At 45.7% G+C, this 9137-nt stretch overlaps 1 protein-coding gene across 5 annotated transcripts in view; it reads right to left on the reverse strand.

The window, feature by feature from the left end:
• ppox (protoporphyrinogen oxidase) overlaps positions 1–6689 on the reverse strand; it is a 53919-nt gene extending 47230 nt beyond the window's left edge. For 3 of the 5 annotated variants that reach the window (XM_073030973.1, XM_073030974.1, XM_073030970.1), the window contains exon 1: positions 5952–6059. The gene's annotated coding sequence lies outside the window, so the exon portion shown is untranslated. Of the gene's footprint in view, positions 1–5819; positions 5842–5951; positions 6060–6560 lie in introns of those variants that run through there. The other 2 variants (XM_073030971.1, XM_073030972.1) reach the window with 2 other exon arrangements.
• Positions 6690–9137: the final 2448 nt, after the last annotated feature.

Consider the following 9137-nt stretch of genomic DNA (forward strand, 5'->3'; position numbering starts at 1 on the left):
GGCCTACAGGGAAGAAGTCATCTCTCTGACCCAGTGGTGTCAAGAAAACAACCTCTCCCTCAATGTCGCAAAAACAAAGGACTGGTTGTGGACTACAGGAGGAATGGAGACAGGCTAACCCCTTTAGATATCAATGGATCTGGGATTGAGAGGGTAAACAGCTTCAAGTTCTTCAGCATCCACAGCACCAAGGACCTCACATGGTCTGTACACACCAGCTGTGTGGTGAAAAAGGCACAACAGCACCTCTTTCACCTCAGATGGTTGAGGGAGTTTGGTATAGGCCCCTAAATACTACGAACTTTCTACAGGGGCACAACTGAGATCATCCTGAATGGCTGCATCACTGCCTGGTATGGGAACTGTACCTCCCTCAATTACAGGACTCTGCAGAGAGTGGTGCGGACAGCCCAGCGCATCTGTAGATGTGAACTTCCCACTATTCAGGATATTTACAAGGAGATGTGTAAAAAGGGCCCGTAGGATCATTGGGGACCTAAGCCATCCCAACCACAATCTATTCCAATTGCTACCATCCGGGAAGCAGTACCACAGCATAAAAGCCAGGACCAACAGACTCTGGGATAGCTTCTTCCATCAGGCCATCAGACTAATGAACTCATGCTGATTTGAGTGTACTTTATATTACATTGACTGTCCTATTTATTATAATTATGATTGTACATTGCACATTTAGATGGAGACGTAACAAAGATTTTTACTCCTCATGTACGTGAAGGATGTAAGAAATAAAGTCAATTCAATTCAATATCTGTTGTCTGTTAGCTTTTTTCCATTTGCGCAATCTGTTCTTTTTTCACGCTTTGGGTGTTTGACATTTCGTTTGAACGGGTTCCATGGTGTTCCGTTCTTTCATAGTTGTCTGGGGAGCAAGTATCCCAGAGTTGTATTCTATACATTTACTATCAAAATATACGTACTTCAAATCTTTAATTTGATCAGTATGAACATGAGGCAAGAGAAAGTTATTCACTGCATCTCAGCACATGACAATTATAAACCAATTCCTGTTCCGGAGTGGGGGAGGGGTGCTTTTGTGTATGCACACTCCACCCTGCCGTTGTCCTGCTTCCTTTCCTGTTCATGGAGCTGCACGTTCCTCCTGTCGTCTTACCCACTCTCATAGCCCTGTATGCTGGCCATTGAGGTCAGCTCACATTCCAGTGATGATGAAGTTAATGAGAGAAGTTTTAGTTCCCTAGTAGTCCATAAAACATAGGAGCAGAATTCAGCCTGTCGTGTCTGCTCTGCCATCTTATCACAGCTGATTTATTTTCCCTCGTAACCCCATTCTCCTGCCTTCTTCCTGTAAATTTTGATGACGTTATTAATCAAGAACTTATTAACCTTCGCAGTCATTTATGGCAATAAATTTCCGAGTCATCACTCTCCGGCTAAAGAAATTCCTCCTCATCTCCGTTCTAAAAGGGACACCCTTCTATTCTGAGACCGGGCCCTTTGGTGCTAGACTCTGCACTAAAATAAAAATCTTCTCATCCACTTAATCTAGGCCTTTCAATATTCAATACGTTTCAATGAGATTCTCCGTTATTCATCCACATCACCAAACATCTCACGTAGTCTGTACACTGTGTGGTGAAAAAAGCCAGTTGACGAAGTTTGGTATGGGCCCCCAAATGCTAACAACTTTCTATAGGGACGCAACTGAGAACATCACTGCCTGGTATGGGAACTGTACTTCCCTCAATCGCAAGACTCTGCAGAGAGTGGTGCAGACAGCCCAGCGCATTTGTAATGTGAACTTCCCACTATTCAGGACGTTTACAGCGACAGGTGTGTAAAAAGGGCCCAAAGGATCATTGGGGTCCCGAGTCACCCCAACCACAAACTGTTCCAGCTGCTACCATCCGGGAAACGGTACCGCAGCATAAAAGCCAGGACCAACAGGCTCCAGGACAGCTTCTTCCACCAGGCCATCAGACTGAATAATTCTTGCCGATACAATTGTAATTCTATGTTATATTGACTATCCTGTTGTACATACTATTTATTATAAATTACTATAGATTGTACATTGCACATTTAGATGGAGACGTAATGTAAAGATTTTTACTCCGCATGTATATGAAGGATGTAAGAAACAAAGTCAGTTCAATTCAATTCAGCTCCAGTGAGGATAGAAGGCCAGAGACATCAAATGCTCCTCAAATTTTAACCCTTTCATTCTGGAATCATTCTTGTGAACCTCCTCTGGACCCTCTCCAATGCTGGCAGACATAGTTGATATTTTAGTGAATAACAGTTTTTAGGGGGAATAGAATAGCAATCTCCCAACTTTTAAGAGAGGTAGATATTCTATCTAGGAATGGGAGGTGAGGGTGTCCTGGTGCAAAGATTATAAATTTTAGGATTTTAGAAAAGGTAGGGAGCATCTTATTAGCAATTAAATAGGCAGGTCAGGGATTAATTGGAGGGGGGGGGAAGTGATGGTAGGGAGGTCACTTCATAGATGAAGAATCATTTCTCCCAAGGCAGTGCTCTGGTGACATCCAATCCTCGAGCCTCTGGCACAGTCCTCACCCACAGGCAGAAAAACTGTCCTCATCCAAAACAGTGTGACCCACCCCGACACCCCAAGGCCTTTCCCCATCTACAGGTGAGGAGTGTGGTGGAACACTCTCCACTTGCCTCTCCTGAAGTTCATTGCCACCCAGGGCAAAGCAGATGCTCGACTGGCTTCCTGCCTGCTCTCCTAATTGTACTTCAATGTTTGGAAACATTTAAGTAAACCCCTGCTGCAGTCTGTCAGGAAAGATGGGGCACTGTGGATTGGATTCAAATCCAACCTGTGGCATTTAAAGTTCCAGCTACAATGCTTTAGTCTGCTGGACAGCTCAATATGAGCTCTCACCTCAAAAAAGGTGTGTAACACTTTCTCCTTGTTCCTACTGCCCCGTTCACTGATACGTTTGGGTGGAGCAGAACAACAGAGTAGTACGATTCAATCTTTTTTTTTTCTGAATTGTGTCAGTGATGGAACTTGTTGGAGATGTGAATTGGCCCCCAACACGAAAAACATATACACTCGAACGCCCGTGCCCAAGAGAACATCTCCTGCACGTAGGCCCAACTGGTTCCCCGCGCAATTGATTGGCCACATGTTCACTCACCACATTCCCGCAATCGATCTGACATAGTACATCCTCAGCCCCTCTTCCTGCACTCCCCCAGCTCACATCAATATCCAACACAGTTATCTCTGTTCTGAACTCTCTCATGGAGAGATAATTCCAAGGACTTCTGCCCATCTACCCTGAATGGCCAAATCATTATTCTGAGACGATGACCCCTGGTTCTAGACAACCCAGCCATGGGAAACACCCTCCCCATACCCACCCTGCCAAGCCCTGTAAGGTGTCTGGACATTTCAGCGATCAGCTCTTGTTCTTCTAAACTCCAGAGAGGACAGTCCCAGTCCGCTTCATCTCTCATGGGACAAACCCCACACTCTCATCCCGGGATGTAGATTCTCCCTTAGGTGGGGGCCCAGACCTGTCCACAATATTCCAGGTGTGGTCTCCCCAGGGCCCAGGATAATTGAACAATGTATCTCTGCTTTGGATCGGAATCCTCTCATGATGAAGGTCATCGGACCATTTTCCTCCTAAGTTGCTGCTCCTGTAGGGTAATGTCCAGCAACTGGTGTCCCAGCACCCCCCCCCCCACCCCATTACCAACATCATCCCATCCTTCACTATCTAAAACACAATAGACAGTAGGTGCAGGAGTAGGCCATTCAGCCCTTCTAGCCAGCACCGCCATTCACTGTGATCATGGCTGATCATACACAATCAGTACCCCATTCCTGCCCTCTCCCTACATCCCTTGACTCTGCTATCTATAAAAACTCTACCTAACTCTCTCTTGAATGCATCCAGACTTGGCCTCCACTGCCTTCTGGGGCAGAGCATTCCACATATCCACCACTCTCTGGGTGAAAAAGTTTTTTATTTGCCATACATTTACCCACTCACCCAACCTGTCCAAGTCACCCTGCATTCTCATAACATCTTCCTGACATTTCACACTGCCACCCAGCTTTGTGTCATCAGCAAATTTGTTAATGTTACTTCTAATCCCTTCATCTAAATCATTAATGTATATTGTAAACAGCTGCAGTCCCAGCACTGAACTTTGCGGTACCCCACTGGTCACAGCCTGCCATTCCGAAAGGGACCCATTAATCGCTACTCTTTGTTTCCTGTCAGCCAGCCAATTTTCAATCCATGTCAGTACTCTGCCCCCAATACCATGTGCCCTAATTTTGCCCACTAATCTCCTATGTGGGACTTTATCAAAAGCTTTCTGGAAGTCCAGGTACACTACATCCACTGGCTCTCCCTTGTCCATTTTCATAGTTACATCCTCAAAAAACTCCAGAAGATTAGCCAAGCATGATTTTCCCTTCATAAATCCATGCTGACACGGACTGATCCTTCTACTGCTATCCAAATGTGTCGTAATTTCCTCTTTTATAATTGACTCCAGCATCTTTCCCACCACTGACGTCAGGCTAACCGGTCTATAATTCCCTGTTTTCTCTCTCCCTCCTTTCTTGAAAAGTGGAACAACATTAGCCACCCTCCAATCAGCAGGAACTGTTCCTGAATCTATAGAACATTGGAAAATGATTACCAATGTGTCCACAATTTCTAGAGCCACCTCTTTAAGTACCCTGGGATGCAGACCATCAGGTCCCGGGGACTTATCAGCCTTCAGACTCAACAGTCTATCCAACACCGTTTCTTGCCTAATATAAATTTCCTTCAGTTCATCCTTTACCCTAGATCCTTTGGCCACTATTACATCTGGGAGATTGTTTGTGTCTTCCCTAGTGAACACCTTAGTTTTCCACTTTCTTACTCTGCAGTGGATAAGTTTACATCTGTCCCTGCCCACCCACGTACCCTGATTACACCTTGAAGCTTCTCTTCATCCTCCACACACCCCCATTGCCTTCAGCTCCACAGACTCCACGTTCGACATGATCACCTCATCCAATCTTCGATGCAGTGAACAAGCAGAGTCTCAATCCCTGCTGAATCCACCGGTAATACCTCCCAGCACAGACATCTGTACTTCTGCTGTCTCCTATCTGTTACCCAATTCCCAGTCTACACCCACAGTTTGTTCATCACTTGTGTGGCACCTTATCAAAGGTTGACTCAAGGTTCAGATACACCACATCCACTGGGTCACCCTTCTCTATCCTTCTGGACACAATGCTGTCTGACTGGAGAAATAGTTTACCTCTGGGAATTGGGATCTGGTAGGTGTTGGGAGCAGGAACAGGGAGATCACTTATTTCTGAGGAAGGTGAGCTGAGGAACAGCGGGGTCTAGGAGCAGACCAGAAACTCCCTCATTGAGGACCCTGTGTAGGTTAGCAAGATTACAGAAGGCAAGTTCATTGCCAGAGACAGAGGGTTGGACTGGAGGGGGTTACGCTGAGCTGGTGTCTGACACTGGGATTTGTATAGATCTGCTGTGTATGGCGGCAGGAAGATGAATCTCAGGGTTGTATGCACAGAGATAATAAATTTTTCCTTTAATTTTTGACTTTCACTTTTGCCGCCGCCAAACAAAAAAAACATTCCGTGTAAGTCAGTGACAATAAATCTGATTCCAGTAGAGAGTTCTGGATATCACTAAGTGGTATGTGGTGAAGAAAAACTTAGATATTGACCCTTCTGACCTAAAACCTGCACCCTCCTGCATTTGTGTCAAACACGTACCCCGAGGAGAAGACCGCGGCTATCTGTCCTGTACATACAGTACCCAACTCCAGGAAATACTCTCATCCTTCCGCCATGCCAGTGGACCCCCGCACCTTTCTCCCGCAGTGCTGACTACAGGTAGGGGATGGCAAACGGGACAAAACTACTTCAACAATCACCCGAACTTCCTTACCTCCAAGCGCCCCACCTCCACGCCAACTGCGCATGTCCACACGTGGAGGACCGGCGCAGAGCAGCTGAGCCGCGAAACGCCGGGTGCCAACAGACTGGTCCTCCGACCGCGCTGGAGGACCCAGCCATACGCACGCGCGACTGGCGTTCGTTCCCTGCTGCTCCTCCTTCCCGCCGGTTGATCTTTAGGCGCCTGCGCCGGATCCTCGCAAAAAAGGGGGAGGGGGAACCGAGCCGGACGCAGGAGGATCAGAAAAGAGTTAACAACACACGCAAAATGCCGCAGGAACTCAGCAGGTCAGGCAGCATCTCGGCCCAAAACGTCGATTGAACAGATTTCCATAGAGGCTGCACGGCCAGCTGAGTTGCTCCAGCATTTTGTGCGCGTTGCACGGATTTCCAACATCTGCAGATTTTCTCGTTTAAGAAAAGCGCACGCGGATGTGGGAGGAAACCTGAGCACCCAGGAAAAACCTGCAGGCTCTCAAGGAGAAGGTGCAAACTCAAAACAGACAGCCCCTGAGGTCAGGATTAAACCCGAGTCTCTGGGGCTGGGAGGCAGCAGCACTGAACTGTGCCATTGCTACCTCGCCTCGCGCAGTTCACTTACATTTCTGTGTTGACAATACCCCTGTCGCTGCTTTCATCGCAAAGGTGACATTCCGCAGCCTCACTGACGCCTCGTCTGCAGTGAAGGGTGTAGGGTCTCTTGAAGTTTCCAGCCAATGCACAGCTCCAAATCAAACCGGCAGGTCGATGGAGCCTCTGCCAGCCGAGAATGGCCAAACCCAGGGCCATTTACTGCCTATTATGCTTCAGCAGCAATGCAGGGTCTCCATTTCATTGCCGTTCGCATAACTATTTTTTCTGACCTGTCAGGGTTGTTAACCCTGAGCTGAACTACTGAACCTGAAGGACTGGTGGACCACTCTCAGTCTGGCCTCTACCCTTTGCCCTGTTTGGCATAGGTGACTCTACTGAGAATCCAGAGCCAAAGGAAATGCAGAAACTGAGCCAAGTGCCATCATAAGACCATAAAATGCAGATGCAGAATTAAGCCATTAGGCCCATTGAGTCTATTCCACCATTTCATCATGGCTGATCCACTTTTCTTCTCAGCCACAATCTTCAGTCTTCCCTCCCGTATCCCTTCACACCCTAACCAATCAACAATCCATTAAACTCAGCCTTAAACATACATTGCCTCCACAACTACCTGTGGCAACTAACTTCACAGATTCACCACTCTCTGGCTAAAGAAATTCCTCCTCTCCTCTGTTCTAAAATGCCACTCCTTTATTCTGAGGCTGTGTCCTCCGGTTTTAGTCTCTCCCACCATAGGAAACATCCTCTCCACATCCATTTTATGAACACCTTTCACCATTTGACAGGTTGTAATGAAGCCCTCATTCTTATGAATTCTAGTGAATACAGGCCCAGAGCCATCAAATTCTCTTCACGTGACAAGCCATTCAATCATTTTCATGAACCTCCTTTGAACCCTCTCCAGTTTCAGCACATCCTTTCCAAGATAAGGGACCCAAAACTGCTTACAATACTTCAAGTGAGGCCTCACCAGTGCTTTATAAAGTCTCAATATTACATCCTTGCTTCTATATTCTAGTCCTCTTGAAATGAATGCTAACATGGCATTTGCATTCCTCACCACCGACTCAACCTGCACAAGGACTCCTAAGTCCCTTTGTGACTCAGATTTTTGAATTTTCTCTCCATTTAGAAAATAGTCAACCTTTTCATTTCTTCTAATAAAATGAATAACCATTCACTTCCTAATACTGTATTCCATCAGTCAATTCTTTTGCCATTCTCCTAATCCAAGTCCTTCAGTAGCCTCTCCATTCTCAAAACTACCTGCCACTCCATCCATCTTTCTACCATCTGCAAATTTCGCAACAAAGCCAGCAATTCCATAATCCAAATCACTGACATATAACGTAAAAAAAAAATCAGTCCCAATACAGACCCTTGTAGAACGCCTATAGTCACTGGCAGCCTACCAGAAAAGGCTCCCTTTATTTCCCCCTCTCAGCCTCCTACTAATCAGCCATTACTTTATCCATGCTAGAATCTTTCCTATTATACCATGGGTTCGTAGTTTGTAGAGCAGCCTCATGTATGGCACCTTATCATAGGCCTTCTGAAAATCCAAGCATACAACAACAGCCGATTCTCCTTTGTTTACCCTGCTTGTTGTTTCTTTAAAGAATTCTAACAGATTTTTCAGGCAATATTTTCCCTTGAGGAAACCATCTTGATTACAGTCTATTTTATCATGTGTCCCCAAATACCCCAAAACCACATCCTTAACAATCAACTCCAACACCTTCCCAACTCCTGAGATCGAACTAACTGGCCTATATTGTAATTTCCTTTCTTCTGCCTCTCGCCCTTGAAGAGTGGAGTAATATTTGCTATTTTCCAGTCTTCCAGAACCATTCCAAAATTTAGTGATTCTTAAAAGATCATTACTAATGATCAATCTCTTCAGCCAACTCTTTCAAAATCCTGGGGTGTACACCATCTGGTTCAAGTGACTTATCCACCATGAGTCCTTTCAGATTCCCAAGAACCTTCTCCATAGTAATGGAAACAACACACTTCATGGCCCCACAACCTGGAACTTCCATCATACTGCTAGTGTCTTCCACAGTGAAGGCTGATGCAAAATACTTAATTCAGTTTGTCTTCCATTACCACTTCCCCAGCATTGTTTTCCAGTGTTCTGATATCCACTCTTGACTCCTTTTACATTTTGTGTATCTGAAGAAACTTTTGATAACTCTTGAATATAATTGGCTAGCTTACTTTCATATTTCATCTTTACCTTCCCAAGATATTTGGTTCTCCAGGATTTCTGCTAGATTTGTGTCTGTCTTTGCAGAAGAGACAAGAAGTATTTGTTTAACTTCACAACCAGTTTATTATTATAATATCCCCTACCTCTGGCTGTAGAAGACCCACTCTTGCTCTTGTTAATCCTTTCTTTCTAACATACCTCTGTACTCCCACTATCTGCCTCAGGAGAAAGAAGGAATGCAATAAGATGCTGGTTCAGTGATGTTTGGGCTCAGATGCACCTCCCTGCTGCTCATCTTTGCTTGTCCATGAAGCCAGGTCCCATCCACTCTCCCATAGACGCTGGCTCAACTTTCCAAATGCATCTGCA

This window comes from Hemitrygon akajei, chromosome 27 (genome assembly GCF_048418815.1).
Source record: "Hemitrygon akajei chromosome 27, sHemAka1.3, whole genome shotgun sequence".
NCBI lineage: Eukaryota > Metazoa > Chordata > Chondrichthyes > Myliobatiformes > Dasyatidae > Hemitrygon > Hemitrygon akajei.